The sequence below is a fragment of the Oryctolagus cuniculus genome, chromosome 15, assembly GCF_051225735.1.
Source record: "Oryctolagus cuniculus isolate XC-2025 breed Fujian yellow rabbit chromosome 15, ASM5122573v1, whole genome shotgun sequence".
NCBI classification, from domain to species: domain Eukaryota; kingdom Metazoa; phylum Chordata; class Mammalia; order Lagomorpha; family Leporidae; genus Oryctolagus; species Oryctolagus cuniculus.
This window is the reverse complement of record NC_142881.1, coordinates 551,881-568,243: the sequence shown is the minus strand read 5'-3', so window position 1 is coordinate 568,243 and position 16,363 is coordinate 551,881. Positions and strand designations below refer to the sequence as shown.

Sequence of the window (16,363 nt, the reverse complement as noted above, 5' to 3'; positions counted from 1 at the left end):
TTGGATCTGAGACTGCAACTGTTGCCCTGGGGCCACGCACACTGTCCCCCAGCACTGTCCCCTGAGCACTGTCCCCCAGCACAGTCCCCGAGCACTGACTCCCAGCACTGTCCCCCAGCACTGTCCCCCAGCACTGTCCCCTGAGCACTATCCCCCAGCACTGTCCCCCAGCACTGTCCCCTGAGCACTGTCCCCCAGCACTGTCCCCTGAGCACTGTCCCCCAGCACTGTCCCCTGAGCACTATCCCCCAGCACTGTCCCCCAGCACTGTCCCTGAGCACTGTCCCCCAGCACTGTCCCCTGAGCACTATCCCCCAGCACTGTCCCCTGAGCACTATCCCCCAGCACTGTCCCCTGAGCACTGTCCCTGAGCACTGTCCCCTGAGCACTGTCCCCCAGCACTGTCCCTGAGCACTGTCCCCCAGCACTGTCCCCTGAGCACTATCCCCCAGCACTGTCCCCCAGCACTGTCCCTGAGCACTGTCCCCCAGCACTGTCCCCTGAGCACTATCCCCCAGCACTGTCCCCTGAGCACTATCCCCCAGCACTGTCCCCTGAGCACTGTCCCTGAGCACTGTCCCCTGAGCACTGTCCCCCAGCACTGTCCCTGAGCACTGTCCCCCAGCACTGTCCCCTGAGCACTATCCCCCAGCACTGTCCCCCAGCACTGTCCCTGAGCACTGTCCCCCAGCACTGTCCCCTGAGCACTATCCCCCAGCACTGTCCCCTGAGCACTGTCCCCCAGCACTGTCCCCCAGCACTGTCCCCTGAGCACTGTCCCTGAGCACTGACTCCCAGCACAGTCCCCGAGCACTGTCCCCCAGCACTGTCCCTGAGCACTGACTCCCAGCACAGTCCCCGAGCACTGTCCCCCAGCACTGTCCCCTGAGCACTGTCCCCTGAGCACTGTCCCCTGAGCACTGTCCCCCAGCACTGTCCCCTGAGCACTGTCCCCCAGCACTGTCCCTGAGCACTGTCCCCCAGCACTGTCCCCTGAGCACTATCCCCCAGCACTGTCCCCCAGCACTGTCCCTGAGCACTGTCCCCCAGCACTGTCCCTGAGCACTGTCCCCCAGCACTGTCCCCTGAGCACTATCCCCCAGCACTGTCCCCCAGCACTGTCCCTGAGCACTGTCCCCCAGCACTGTCCCCCAGCACTGTCCCTGAGCACTGTCCCCCAGCACTGTCCCTGAGCACTGTCCCCCAGCACTGTCCCCTGAGCACTATCCCCCAGCACTGTCCCCCAGCACTGTCCCTGAGCACTGTCCCCCAGCACTGTCCCCCAGCACTGTCCCTGAGCACTGTCCCCCAGCACTGTCCCCTGAGCACTATCCCCCAGCACTGTCCCCCAGCACTGTCCCTGAGCACTGTCCCCCAGCACTGTCTCCCAGCCCTGTCCCCAGCACTGTCATTGTTGCCCTCATGTGTGCAGATCTTTGCTGGGGGGTCCCCTGAGTGTCTTGCTGAGAGGCACCCCCTGGGTCTTGGGCAGCGCTGGGCTGCCATGGCCACTGGGCAGCCACCCCTCCACTGAAGCCCAGTGGCCTCTGGCTGTCAGAGGCAGACCATTTTATCTTTGCAAGATTGATGGCAATGAAGCCATATTTTTAGCTGAGTCTGTTTCAAATAATAGGCCATTAATTGAAGAAGGAAATTGAAATGAATTTATCTCATCCATGCGTGCTGTCAGAGGTGTTAATAGGAGTCAGAAAACAGTGGCCTCTTCCCAGAAGGCAGTTGGACCTGAAGCCCCACCTGGTGAGCCAGTCAGCCGAGGGGTTGGGGGTGCTGCGGGGGCTTCGGCAGCGGTGGCGATGTGCAGTGCCCATCCGCACCAGGAGGTGGCGCCAGTGCAGCGTTGCGCCACCCATCTTTTCTTCAGGAGATGCTGAAAAAGCAATTTCTGTACTTAAAAAAAAAATTGTTGGTCCACAGAAGACTTGTGTGTGGCCGTGGTGCATGCAGCAGGTTTGTTGGTTGTTCACGGAGCCGAGGCGGCGAGCCTGTCACCACCGGGCTCCGTGGGCTCCCGTCTGCCGCACGTTCCCCTGGACACTCCTGCCAGCACCGTGTGCCCCGGAAGGCCCTGTGCCCTGTCCCTGTTGCTGCCGCGGCGGTGGCAGGGGGAGGTGAGGGTGAGCACACCACACCCCGGCCCCAGGAGTGCCCAGCCCCTCCCTCCGGGCAGGGCCACCACCCCTGCTGCCCCTGCCTGCTCCGCCCCAGGCCCGCACTCCACAGAGCACTGCCCTGCCCTGGTTCCAACAGACACCGGGTCCCCGCGAATGTGTGTGGAGCCAGTGAGACAGCCTGGAAGACAGATGTGGTGGGGCGGGCGGGGCCGGGATCCCGTGTGCGGATTGCACGTGGTGTCCTCGGCCCTCCCAGGGGAGAGAGCTGGGGTGCAGGCCTGGCACGGAGCCGACGCTCGCCAGCATCTGGGTGCAGGCTCACCGGCTCGCTCAGGACAGTGAGGGAGCCCCAGGGAGTGGCCTGCTGGAAGCCCACATGGCAGCAAAGGAGGTCCTCTGTGTCCCCAGCAGAGACCCCTGGGATCTGTGTCCTTGGACGCTGGTGCTGCCCCATGTCCAGGGGAGTTGCCCGTGCTGTGCATTTGGGATCCTGGCGACGTCTACGTTGTGGTGGCCCAGCCATGACTGCCTGAGGGAGCCGAGCTGTCCAGTTCTGAGTCCTCGGCAAGTACACGCAGGGCATGACCAGGGTCCTCGCAGGGGACAGGTGTGTGTGGGACCGCAGTTCCTCAGGCTGGAATCAGGCTGGTCAGGTGCCTGGACCACTGTCCTGGGGACCCAGGAGCCCCTTCCCTTCAGGGTCCTGGCTGCATTTGCTGGGGACGTCGGTGCCCGGGGGCTCCCTTCCCGGCCGTGTTCTGGGGAAGCCAGCCCTGACTGCTCGGCTGCCCTGGCTGCTGCATCGTCCGCAGGATGTCTGCTCCTGATGGGGCATTTGGGAAGCAGCAAAGCGAGACAGAGCAGGTCGTTGTCACTCAGTGTCCTTGCGTGTGGCCCGCGCCCCCACCCTTGCATACCTGCTGTCCTCCCACCGCCAGCCACTGCTCTCTGCCCCGGAGCTGTCCTTGCCCGGCTGCTCTGCCCTTCCTTCGGCTGAGGGGCCTCCTCCTTCTGACTCTCAGGCCTGGCTGCTGCTCACTCAGGGCCTGTGTGTGCTGCGTCACAGAGCCACCCACGAGGACAGCTGTCTCTGCAGGCAGCATAGCCCACGTGTCCGGAATGCGTCGGGGTGGGGGGGGACAGCCCAGTGTGGCCTGTTTGAGCTGGTGGTTGCATCCGTGTGTGAGGATCCGGTGTTGGTAACCTGGTGCGTGCCAAGAGTGCCTGTGGCAGAAAAGTGAGCCATACGGCAACTTCCATGCCACCTGTGAGTACAAGGATGGCTCGGGGGGCTTTCCTCAGTGGTGCCAGAGGGGGCTGGGGTACCTGCGACCGGGGCCACTGGGTTAGGAGTACGTGAGGTGGGCCAGGCTCAGGGGAGGGGTCCTGTGAGGAGCTGCCCACGCCGCAGCCCAGGATCCAGTGGAGGCTCACTCTGCCTTGGCCTTGAGTTGCCCTCGGTGAGCTCCAGCCCGGGGAAAGGCCGCTGGACAGTGCCCACCTGTGGCGTTGGAGACTTGGAAGCAGTGTTCCAGGGTGGTCCGGGCACCGCGCTGTGTCTCACAGCAGCCCCAGCGGCCGCCACGCCGCGATTGGCCCAGGCTGCCTCGTGGGTATCGATCAGGCCCTCCAGCAGCGCAGAAATCTTGTGTCCAATTTACCCGACCACGCGAGGAGCATAGAAAACGCATCACTTAACACCTGAAAAGCTCAGCTATCAATAGGAGGCCGTCAGGGAGCGGCTTTCCTGCCGCCAGCCTCGGAGACACTGAGCGAGGAGGACTGCAGATTTGTCCTCATCTGATCTCTCTGCCGTCTTGTCTCACGGCAGGAGTGAGCACCACACCTGAGGCCGCCGGCCCAGGGAGCCCAGACAGGGGCTGTGCTTCCTGCGGGCTCCGGCGGGGAGTGGGGGCGGGCACAGGTGGCCTGGAGTCCACACTGGCCTGCTCATCACACGCCTCCTACAGGGCTGTGGGGGGCCGTGGCCGCGGTGGGCACACGGATGTGCGGTCCACAGCCCAGCTCCAGGGCTGTGTGCCCCCAGGCCGCTCTGAGTGGTGTCCCCAGGCTGAGTCATGTCTGGGCCTGGGGTGTGTGGGGCCAGGGCACAGGGGTTCTTCCCACGAGGCACCTGAGGAGACTGGATCGAAGCAGGCCAGCCAGGCTGAGGCAGGGCCCCTGTTGGCAGGGACCACGGACCCCAGATGCCCACCGCCCAGCACAGTGGAAGGCCATGGGTGGGCCCACTGCTGCCGCCTCCTTCCTGAGCTGCACACGTACCTTACTCCCTCCAGAGCTGCCAGGAGGTGCCCAGCACCAGTGTGTCTGGGGCAGCCCCACCTCTGCTCCAGGAGTGGGCCCAGCACCAGTGTGTCTGGGCCAGCCCCTCCTCTGCGTTTGCTGCCCCAGGAGTCTTGGCCATGTGCGTGGGTGGGCATGAGACCAGAGTTCTGGGGCAGCATGCGCCCTGGTGGGGAGCACAGGTGGGCTGGTGTCCACTCTCTGCCTGGAGGAAGCCAGGGCTTGGGCGCTCAGGCCCTGCAGCAGAGCCATGTGGACCAGCTTCTTGTGGGCCCAGGGACAGCTCTGTCCATTTGGTAAACCTGGCTGTCCCTCACTCGGGGCTCCTGGCCTGGGAGCAGGACCGATGCTTGCCGGTCACCTACAGAAGGGATTTTCCTTCCCCACCCTTTGTGCTGCTGTGTGCACGGGAGGGTGTGAGCAGCCGATGGGTCCCCGCCTGGGGGTCCTGCTCTGGTCGGGGGGTGTCAGGTGTCCAGGAGCCGCCCCTGCACACAGGGCCTGCCAGCCCCAGTGGGGAGCTGCCGCAGGTGGGCGTGGCATCCTTCCCAGTGGTGGTGTTTTCCTGTTCCTGGTGGGTCACAGCTCCCAGCCCCCAGAGTCTGCTTGGAAGGCAGAGCCCGTTGCTGGGCTGGAGCCGTGGAGCCGTGGAGCCGCGGAGCCGTGGAGCCGTCTCCTGCCCTCCCACCCACTCCTGCTGAGAGGCCGCCGCCGCCTCTGGACTCCCCACGGAAGTTTCAGGGGGGACGCACGCAGACGTGATGGAGCGTGCCGATGCTCTCTGGGCCCGCATTGGCAGTGCCCCCGCCCCCGCATTGGCAGTGCCCCCGCCCCTCTGTCTCCTGCCGCTCCCCCTGAGGCAGGCCTGATGAAGTGAGAGGAGCAAGATTGGTTTTCTGAGGGCAGCGGGCCCGTGGTGCCCCGCTAAATCACGGCCGTCTGCCACGCTGACGGTGATGACCTGCTCCCGCCTCGGCACCCCGGCCCCGCGGGAGCGGGTGATGTGCGGCCGGGCGGCGGTGCGGCCGCGGTGAAGGTGAAGCCGTCGTATCGATCTTTTTAGCACTGAAATATGAGCCACTTCGCTCCGCTCCCCACTGCCGCGATGTGAAAAATAATAACTCGGATCCAAATTAAAAATATTGATCTCTGGAAGGTGTTGAAAGTAAATAAACACCTCCCGAAGTTTTCAGCCCAGCCGAACGGTGGTTTTAGGCAGTAAATGTGCCGGCGTGTCAGAGCCCGGGCCCTTGATCTGTTTTTGCTTTGAATTGATTTTTCATTATTTACTTCCTAAAAGTGTTGGAATTGGGTCTCCCGCTGTGAGATCCCAGTGTTTGGGCAAATTATTTCTGTGGGGCTCATGAGGTGCTGCTAATCCACTCCCTCATTGATTGATTGATTTTTGACTCAATAAGCCTGCAGTTCTCGCTTTATTTAGGACTTCTATCATAATTTTTTATACATTTAGGCTTGACTTTTTTATTTCCCTCTAACAGATGAGCCGACACCGGCTCTCAGACAGGTGGCGAAACAGTTGCCACAGGGCTGATTTTGTTGTGGGCTCCACGCCTTCTGGAGAGGTGAGGGGTTCCGGAGCTGCGGGCAGGCCTGGGGGTCTGTGTTCCCCAGGTGCCCGGCTGCCCGGGTCTGGGAGCCGCCTGCACCGTGCAGGCTCGGGCGGTGCGAGAAGAAGCTACACACAGCGTCTGCTGAGAATTTCCCCCTTGAGGAGGCTGCTGAGACGCGCTGTACGGTGCGGCCCCAGGCCAGAGGTGCGGGTGCCAGGGACTGTGCAGGAAGAACAGAGAAACTGGTTTCATTTTATTGGAAAGTCAGAGAGACAGAGAGAGAGACAGATTTTCCCATCCACTGGCTTACGCCCCAAGTGTGTGCAATAGCTGAGGGTAGCCCAGCTTCAAGCCCAGATCTCAATCCAGGTCTCACATGTGGGTGCCAGGCATTCGACTACTTGAGCCATACCACTGCCTCCCAGGTGACGTCAGCAGGAGACTGGAATTGGAAGCAGAGGCAGGACTCGAACCCACGTATTCAATATGTGGGCCGCTGGCCTCCAGATGGTGTCTGAGCTGCTGTGCCGAATGCTTGCCCCGTGTGGGTTTCTGTGGGTGGCTAGGAAGTCAGCCGGGAAGACTTAGGAAAGTGGGCCCTGTCCAGCTGTCACTGGCTGTGGCCGAGCCGTGCGTGTCCTATGACCCTGCAAATTGAAGTTCCCGTCTGGAATCCATGTCGCTCATGCAGGCAGGGAAGGGTTAAAATCCTGTTTCAGGGCCGGTGCTGTGGCACAGTGGGTAAAGCAGTAGCTGCTGCCTGCGATGCCGGCTGCCCACATGGGTGCCAGTTCATGTCCCGGCTGCTCCACTTCCAACCCAGCTCTCTGCTCGTCGCCTGGGAAGGCAGCGGTGATGGCCCAAGTGCTTGGGCCCTGCACCCATGAAGCTCCTGGCTCCTGGCTTCAGCCTGGCTGCCTGGCCATTGCGGCCACCTGGGGAGTGAACCAGCGGATGGAAGACCTCTCCCTCTGTGTCTCTCCTCTCTCTGTAACTCTGATTTTTAGATAAATGAGTAAATCTTTTTTAAAAATAATATTTCAGATACATACCATCTGAAAGAAAAATGATGCCCTTGGTGCTCTTTGTCGGGACGTTCTCGCCCAGAACGCCTTCTGGAGCCAGGAAGCGTGGAGGTGCAGGCAGGGAGCTCAGGCCTCCACGAGCCAGGCTCTGCCGGACGGCCTCCTCTGGCTCCCCGGGTGGAGAGCCGGTGCCCAGCCCCATCTCCTTTAGCACCCACGCAGCACACCTGTGCACTAGGCCTGGGTGCCGGCTGACGCGCTGAGTTAACCAAGGAAGGCAGCGATGAGCTCCGAGGGCACACGGGGCACACGGGGCACACAGGGCACTCGGGCTGTGCGGGGCTGACCGGTGGGCTCGGGCTGACTGTCCAGAGGATCGGCGTCCTCCCTGTGCACAGTGGAGACGGGAAAATCGAGGAGCAGAGGTGAAAGCTTTGGAGACACAGAGGTGAAAACCGAAAGAAAATAAGAAGAAATGAATTGCCTCTGGGAAACAGGAGATTGAAGTGGACAGGGACTCCTGTTCCCATGACAAGCCTGTGGGACGCGCGTCTGTGTCTCAGGAGCCTTTCAAGACACAAGGCAAGGAAGCCCTCCTGGGGCGCAGCCTCTGCCTGTCCTGAGATCAGAGAAGGGGTCACTGAGGTCTGCTGTGCCCGCCGGGGTGGCTGTGGGCGCTGGGGTGGCTGTGGGCACTGTGGGCACTGTGGGCGGCTGTGGGTGCTGTGGGCCCTGGGATGGCCCTGAGCGCTGGGGTGGCTGTGGGTGCTGTGAGCCCTGGGATGGCCCTGAGCGCTGGGCGGCTGTGGGCGGCTGTGGGCGCTGGGGGTGGAGGGGGCGGAGGGGAAGTGGAGGAGGCACAGGCTGTCTGTAGCAAGGTGCAGTGAGCCCGAGGCTGGGGTGCAGCCATCTTTGAGCATCAGGCAGAGGGGCCGGGGGCCGTTGCCGGGTCTGGGAGCAGAGGTGGGGTGGTGGGGGTGCAGCAGAGGTGCGTGAAGGCCAGTGGTTGTTTAAGGCCATGGGGTTGTGTGTTTGCATCCTTGAGGTGAACACGCAGAAAGGGCGAGAAACAGTGATCCACTTTGATTTATTTTTATTTTCTGGTTCGTTCTTCTCTCTCAGCTCAGACTAGCCAGGGAGGGGTCCCCTGCTGAGCACTGCAGGGGAACGAAGCCAGATCGGGAGGGGCAGTGCAGACGGCGCCCCTGCGGGGAGGAGGACCAAGGGTTTTGTGACGAGTCACTTTGTCCACGTATTTTGGCTAGTATTTTGTCCACGTCCCTAGAATCTTGTCATGTGGTTGGTGGCTCGTGGCAGCTGTCAGTTTCTGAATGATCCTGTTAGAAGTTGAGATTTAGAAAGAGCCATTTCCCATAGTATCAAAAAATACAGAGTATTTAGGAGTAAACTCAGTCAAAGATGTGCAAGACCTGCACACCAGAACCGTGGCCTCCTGCTGAGAGAAGCTGAGTAAGATCCGTGTGGGAGGAGGGAGGGCCCGTTCGTGGGTGGAGGCCTCGGGGCTGCGTGTCCCCACACTGATGGGAAGGCGGAGACAGCGCTGTCCTGAAACCAGACACAGCCACGAACGGGATGCTGAAGTGGGCCCAGCGCTGGCGGCCGACAGAGGCATCCAGCAGATGGTGTGGGGACGTCCGTGTGGGCATGTGCCAGCGCCATCTAGAAGTTAAACTGGGTGTGCAGGAGAGACAGACCTCTACAGGATCTACAGGAGAAAGTCTGAGTGACCTTGGGTTGCCAGGCATTCTTTAGGGGGAAGTGTTTGGGGTGGTGGTTAAGATGCAGTTGGGACCTCTTTATTCCGTATCCTGGTGCCTGGCTTTAAATCCCAGCTCTGCGCCCAGTTCCAGCTCCCTGCTGGTGTGCACCCGATGGCAACCGTGCTGGCTCAAGTACGTGGGTCCCTGATGGCGTGCGACTGCGTTCCCGGGCCGTGGCTTTGTTCCAGCCCAGCCCTGGGTCTTTTGGTATTCGGGGAATGAGTCAGGGGATAGAAGCTGTCTTTCTGTCTGTCTGTCTGTCTCTATTCTCTCTCTCTCTCTCATCTGCTTCTCAAATTGGTTAAAGAAAAATAGGTTTTTAAAATGAGACACAAGAAAACATGAACTGTTAAAAAGAAACCATAATCGATCGGTCTTCATCGACATAAAAGCATTGCTCTTGGAGGGTAACTCACACAAGTGAGGACTCCCAGGCAGGGTTCTCGCGGCCCACGTCCAGTAGAGAACGTTTCATTTGGAGCATCACACCTAAGGACTCTCACAGCTCGGCCGTGATGGGCAAGCAGCCCAGGCCACCCGCTGTGTCCAGTGGGGGGGGGGGGGGTCGGGACAGAGGCAGAGATCTCAGCAGCCGAGGCAGAGATGTCAGGGCAGCAGGCGGGGAGAGGCAACACCAAAGTTCTTAAAAAAGAAACTTGAAAATACGGCCTCCGTGGGGTCCAGCCGTCCCCTCCTGGGCAGCGGGAGAAGCAGAAGTACAGCGCATGCAGACTGGGCGCAGGCGTCAGAGCAGCTCCGTCCAGAAGCAGCTTCTGGCTGCCAGCAGGGGCACGGAGAACGGATTAGAAACAGGAACTGGTGCCGCCCCGCCGGTGAGCGGTGGTCAGAGCACGGTGCTGGGTGCAAGGCACCAAAGTGCATGCTGTGTGATTTTGTGCATGGAGTACTCTTAGAAGTGCAGATAGCCTAGGACAGGGCAGAAAGCAGATCCAGTCTCCTAGGGACGAGGGGCAGGGGTGGCTGGAGGGTTCTAGAGAGACGCAGGGACACTGGGAAGCCTTTCGGAGTGGCGGCCGCGACAGAGCCCTCTGGCTGCGTATTCTGAATCTGCAGTTCTGTGAGTGCTGGCCCCACAGCGCAGCACTGCAGGCGGATGGGCCGTGAGACGCCGCATGGATTAGGCGGAGAGGGAGGTATTCCCAGCGCAGCCGGACTCTGCTCCGTGGCGAGGGAGGCTCAGAGGGTGAGGGACTTTCCTTGTCTGCAGACATACGCGGTGGTATTGATGAGAAGCTGAGAGCCTTCCTTGGAGTGGGGAAGTCTGTTGACTGAGTGTAACGTTGGGCCCGCTCATAGTGGTCTTGGCGAATGTGGATGTGCTGGGCAGGCGGGGACAGGGTTCTGGTTGGTGGCTGGGCAGGTGGGTACTGGGTTCTGGTTGGCTGGGCAGGTGGGGACAGGGTTCTGGTTGGTGGCTGGGCAGGTGGGTACGGGGTTCTGGTTGCTGGGCAGGCGGGGACAGGGTTCTGGTTGGTGGCTGGCTCCTTAGTTTGGAGTTTTGTGCGGGTTACAAGTTGTTGTGTTTCCTGTGGGGATCTGCAGCCACAGGTGTTGTGCAGCACCGAGCTTCTTCCTCTGCCGTGTTCACACCTCTTGGGTCAGTCCTTGTCTGCGTCCTGTCACCCCCAGGTCCGTGTGTCCTAGAGTGAGGGCAGCCAGGGACAGGTGCGACGTTTAGCCACAGCGAGTGCACGAAGCCACGCCTCCTCATACCACATGCCTGCGGTCCGTTCCTCTGGCCCACTCCACCCAGGTGCACCTGCTGCCGCCCAGGCATGGGCAGGGCGTGGTGGTGGCCGCTCTCCCGTGACAGAAGCACCTGTCCTCATCCTGGAGTGGGAGATGAAGCTGCCATCGGCAGGCAGCCCTGGTCGGGTCCCAGCACGACTGCGAACGAGAGCTGACCTGGGAGGAGATGGAGATGCGGGACATGGACACGTCCACTCGCCATCCCCGATGGATGCGGACAGGACACGTGTCCACTTTGCTCAAGGCTCTGCTCCTCGTCTCTGGTCCCTCCCTCACAGGCCACTCACCGTAGGCAGGAGGCCGCCCTTGGGCGGGAGGTCGGGTGTGGAGCCTCCAGGAGCCAGGCCTAGCCCCGTGACCACCGCCCTGGCCTCCCCGGGCCTCGTCCCTCCTTGGGCTCTCTGGCAGGGCTAAGGCAGGCGCCGGGGGCGGCCGATCCATCAGTGGCAGACAGGCGTGATGGAGGCCGTGTCACTGCCGCCCGGGAAGCCAGCTGCCAGGAAGTGTGCGGGGAGCAGGCTGAGAGATGGGCGGCTCTTACGGGCTGTGCCGCTCGTTAGCGTTTCCTGACAGAAAATCACTGAACCAGCGAACGTAAAGAAGTCGCCACGGTGGAGTCACAGCTCAGGGGCTCGTTCTGCCCTGGCGGTGCCGCGTGGCTGCTCCCGGCTGGCCAGGGCTCTGTCCTCACTGGGGTTCCCCTGGCACCCATGGAGACGCTTCCTCCCAGCCCAGCCCAGCCCACGCTGCATGCATGCCGCGGCCACCGCTGCACCCTCCTCACCTCCGAGCGAGGCGGAAGGCTGGCTGCAGGTCCCAGCCATGCGGATGCTGGGGAAGGGACTCGGGCCACCTGCCCAGGACGGTCCTTGTGCCCGTGGGCCACCGCCCAGTGCTTTGCTACCAGACATTGCCACGGGGTCAGCTCTGCTCCGGTCTCCGGTGGTCCTGCAGATCTCTGCTCTGGGTGACGTGTGGATTTCCTGTGAGGACCCAGGTGCCCGGGAGGGGTGTGACATCTGACAGTGGGGTCTCTGCCCCATCCCTGCAACTCCTCAGACCCCTGCCAGCCCCAGAGCTGCCGACCTCTGCAAGAGTCAGTGGCTTCCGCCGCCACTCCTTCCTGTGTTCCTGCCTTGAGAACCATCTGGGACCCCATCTTGAACCTGACTGTGCGGTGAGAAAGTGGCCATGCCATGTCCCTGTAGAAGTGGTTGCTCAGGACGACGATGTGTGTGTCCCTCCGGCCCCTGCTGTCTGAGTGCTGGGGTTATTCACACTCGGGTCATTGGTCAGTTTGTTGACCAGTGTCTGTTGACCTTTGAACTGATCTCCAGTGCCCACATGTGTGTGGCCCCGGTTCCAGGGCCGTGTCCCCGTGGGACCAGGCACCCTCTTGCCCATACTGGGCTTCTTCCAGGGGCAGTGGGTTTTACTCAGTGTGTCACCCTGTCCCCTGCTGGGTTTCCAGGCCTGGTGCTGTGGCTGTCCCTGTCTTTGCCATGATCCCCAGGAAATCTTGACACTTGAAGCAGACGTCCCTGGTTGTGAGAACAGATCACCCCAAAGAGGCAGGCCCGAGGCAGGGTCCTCGAGGGGGCCCTGGCCTCGGCTTCCGGTGCTGACACGGGGGCTTGGCCGTCATGGGTGCAGGCAGCCACTGTAGCTGTTCTGCAGGTGCTCCCGGCGTGTGCAGGTGCATCAGGGCAGAGAAGGGGTCTTTGGGGCCACTCAGTGCCTGCGCCCACGCATCCCAGCAGGGCCAGGGCCCCCGCCCCCACCCCCTGCTGCTGCCAGGAGAGAGCGGCTGTGGGGCTGGCGGGTTTCACCGAGTCCGCCCACGCCTGTCTCATAAATGCCACTGCCGGAGCTCGGGACGGCAGACGACTCCACGGTGACCCGGGCCAGGTAGCCGCCCCGCTGGGTGGCAGTCAGGCTATATAATGAATGTTGGCTGTTCTGCCGACCGTCGTAATTATTTAAAGGGTTTTCAAACGAGAGGGCACAAATCAGATCAAGCCATTACTGTTGTGTCTCATTCGGGAGTTAAGTGTATTTTTAAAAATGTGGGCCTTGTTTAGAGTCTCCTCCCAGTTTTCATCTGTTATCACAATAATTGAGTTTGTAGCTGGAATTAAATTTATCAAATTGCGTTATCCTCTTTAGAAATTGGACAGGCGTCCTGGCAGGCGAGGCAGAAGTTAATCCTGGCCGGCGAGGCCCCGGCGGCCGCACAGCGTCCCCCGGACACCGTGTAATTTCTCCTCAATCCCTTGTGCAAATAATGACATTTGAATCGAGCATTAACAGGCTTAATTACTTTAAAATTGTCATTTTAATTTACACTGATATAGTATTGATCACACGAGCAGAGATTAAGCTGTTCAGTGGAGCGGATGATGGGGAATTAAACATTAAAGGGTCCTCCAGGGGCCACGCGCCGCCCGGTGTGAGCCGGAAGAGGGATGGCGCTTCTCGGTAATGAACTGGCGGCATGCGGGGACATGAATCCCGGGCTCCCGGAGAAGGGGAAATAATGGGGTTTGGGAGCGTTTGCAGGTTATTCATTCGCTGCCATGCACCAATTCTCCAGCGATTCCCCGGCTCACCAACATTTATTTATCTGCAGACTCGGGTGCGCAGCCCCCCTCGCCAAGTGCCTTGAACGTGGTTGGAGTGGAGCTGTTTCCGGTGTGAGCAGAAGCGTGTGCTCCCCCCGACTTCCAGGTGGCGTCAAGGGGGGCACTGCCGTCTGGGGCCCTGGGGCTGAGGGGCCGAGGCGGGCGTCCCTCACACAGCCTACAGCTGGCCTCAGGCTGCGTCTCTGAAACTTCCAAAGGAAACCCCGAGGTCAGGGGTCCGGGTCCCCTCTTTAGACCGCTGCTGGCAGAGCATGGCGCCGTGCCGAGCAGCGCGGGCTTCCTGTCTCCAGGCTGGGGCCCGTCCAGGTGCCGCAGCGGGGCCCTGTTCTCAAGGCGCTGGTCTGCACTCAGCGTGGTGCGTCTTCTAACCTGACTGTTCACTTCTCAGGGTTACGTAATAAAAGCTCGAGTGATTGATTTCATAGCCCAGGAGGGAGTGATGAAATTCTTGATCGCTGTCCATAACGGCTTTATTTTAGACAGTGGGCTGGAGATTTAATTAAAGCATGATCAGGGAAGTGAGGAGATGCCGATGCTTCTCCATGTGTCCGCTGCCGGCCAGGCTCGGGGCTCGGGGCTCGGGATCGGGGCTCGTCACCGTCTCTGACCTTGGAGCAGCCCAGGACCCCCTGTCCTCATAGGCAGCACCAAGCCTTGGTTTCCATGGTCTTCCTGAAGCACCGCCATGTCCTGACACGCGTGTTCTCACAACTCCATGTTCTCATGTCACCATTTTCTCACGCATGTTCTGATGTTGCCAAGTTCTGATGTTACCATGTTCTCACACATCCATGTTCTCATGTCGCCATGTTCTCACGCATGTTCTGACATAGCCACGTTCTGACATAGCCATGTTCTGATGTTGCCATGTTCTGACATAGCCATGTTCTCACGCATGTTCTGACATAGCCACGTTCTGACATAGCCACGTTCTGACATAGCCATGTTCTGACATAGCCATGTTCTCATGCATGTTCTGACATAGCCATGTTCTGATGTTGCCATGTTCTCACACCTCCATGTTCTGACGTCCCCATGTTCTTACATGTGTGTTCTCACATGGTCGTGTCCCCCACCACAGCTCATTGGCAGCACGTTCTGCCTGCCAGGCCTTGCTCCAGAAACTTGGCAGTCCTTTCCCTGGCTCCTAGCAGGGGAGCCCTGGGCCCCGAGAGGGCGTGTGTTGGGGCGTCTCCCACTGGGGCCGTGTGCTGTGGTGTGCTGGCACAACGCTGCTCATGTTGCTCACTGGGCCAGGGGGCTGAGGAGGTGAGCGTGGCACCCACTCCCTGCGCACTCAGACTGGGAAGGCTATGCCTTCCAGTGCTTCTCTATGTGGCGAGTCGTGGTCCCCGGGTTAGCTGTGCCATGTCCCGACGGAGCCTAGCTGCCCCCAGCACCCACCCCGGGGACTCTGCCAAGTGGGCCTGCTGTTTTCGCCATTAGCTCCCTGCCCCAGCATGGCTGTCACCATGGGGAGCCCAGGATCTGCCGGCCCCCTGCCACCCTCCCATCTCCCTGTGCCTGCGGCATCATCCCAGCCCTCCCCAGCCCTGCTCTTCCCACCCAACCCATGTCTCCTGTTGGGTCCTCTGGAATGCGGGCAGTAAATGCCGGCACCGGAAGCCTCTTCCTGGTCCTCACCAACGTCTGGCAGTCCTGTGGGCCCCTCCTGGGCCTCTGTGCAGCCTGGGGAGCCCTGTGGGTGCACCCTGGCTGGTCACCACCGCAGGACCCCGCCTGCTGAGCGGGAGGCTGTGGGCTCCATGCTCCTTGCTGCCCGCCCACTTCAGGCCACCCTGACGGTGCTTGGGTCTCCCTCTTGCTTCTCTGAACCCTGTGTCTCCCTCTCTTTTTGTCCATAGAAACCAATTTCCTGGCAGTGTGTTTTTTTTTTCTCAAGGAAAATGATAGATAGGCGTGTGGTCAGGACGGCCGTGTCAGCAGAGTGCGAGAGACGGCAGCCGATGGCCTGACAGCCGTCCTTCGCTGGGTCTCTGTCGGCTCTGATTGATAACAAGGCCATTAGCGGGAGGCGGCTTGCTGTGGTTACCTTTTCCCGTCAGGCTTGTCCGAGGTTTGGCCTCGGGAAGGAGGGAGAGAAGGGGTCCACTTGGGGAGGATTGGCAGGAAGCCCCCCACAGTTGCTCCTGGTGACCTGCCTCTGCTGCTGGGGGTGGGGTGCAGGGCACCTCGGGCAGGGCTCCCTGCTTTGAGAGGCTGGCCTGGCCCCGCCCACCGCGCAGAGGGCAGCCTTGAGGCTGTGCTCCGAGTCTCCTCTGGCCTGAGAGGGGCTCCAGGTGGTCCCAGGCACGGGAGGCTCCAGGCCTGCCATGGCGGAGGGTCACCTGCCCCGTGCTGTCAGCCCCCAGGGCCACAGGTGGGGAAGTCGAGGCTCAGCGGATTCGGTGACTGCTGGAAGCCTCAGGGTCGGTGGGGCGGCCGCGCTGGCTTGCAGGCGACTGTGGTGGGTGTGAGCTTCCGGTTTGCAAGCTCTAGCAAGGCTTTTTCCAGAGGTTGCGGTGTCGCGAGCCCCGAGCCGCATCTGTGGGAGAGACTGCGCTGCACCGAGGGCCTGTGGCCTGCACACCTGAGTCTGTTCCTGCGCCCTCGCTGTGGCCTTGTGCGGTGGACGTGTGACAGGAGGCCGCTCTGGACGTGGAGCAGAGGTTCTGCTGATTTCACACACTTACCCAAATGTCAGGGCTGGAAGCAGGGTCGGCACGCTGTGCCCAGGCTGGCAGGGAAGTGGCGTGGCCAGGCCCGGGGCACGGCGGAGGGTGCGCCGCTGTGGGCGCTGCTGCAGGGAGTGACTGCAGTTGCGTGGGCGGAGTTCTCCCAGTGTAATCAAAGTTTAAAAATCAATGAGTGCTTTTTTGGTAGAGTTTTCTGTGCCCTGAGCTTGTCTAATGGCAGCAAGTGTTCTGTGAACAGCTTGTGTTCAGTGCTGGCTCCTTTAAAGTGCGTTTGCTTTAATGATCCCGTCTCCATAATGCACATTCCCTGCCTCTCCAGAACATTTGTGCGGGTGAAATGTAATTGAAAAGCTAATGATTTTTAGAAGACAAAAGATGGAAGTCAAAGCCTTTTTAATTATGATGCAAACTTTGCACGTAATTTAATTGGCATAAAAGTTTA

General features: G+C 60.8%; 1 protein-coding gene across 8 annotated transcripts in view; it reads left to right on the top strand.

Moving 5' to 3' along the window:
• Positions 1-16,363, top strand: part of INPP5A (inositol polyphosphate-5-phosphatase A) — a 154,473-nt gene that overhangs the window by 78,290 nt on the left and 59,820 nt on the right. The gene's annotated exons all lie outside the window — the stretch shown is intronic.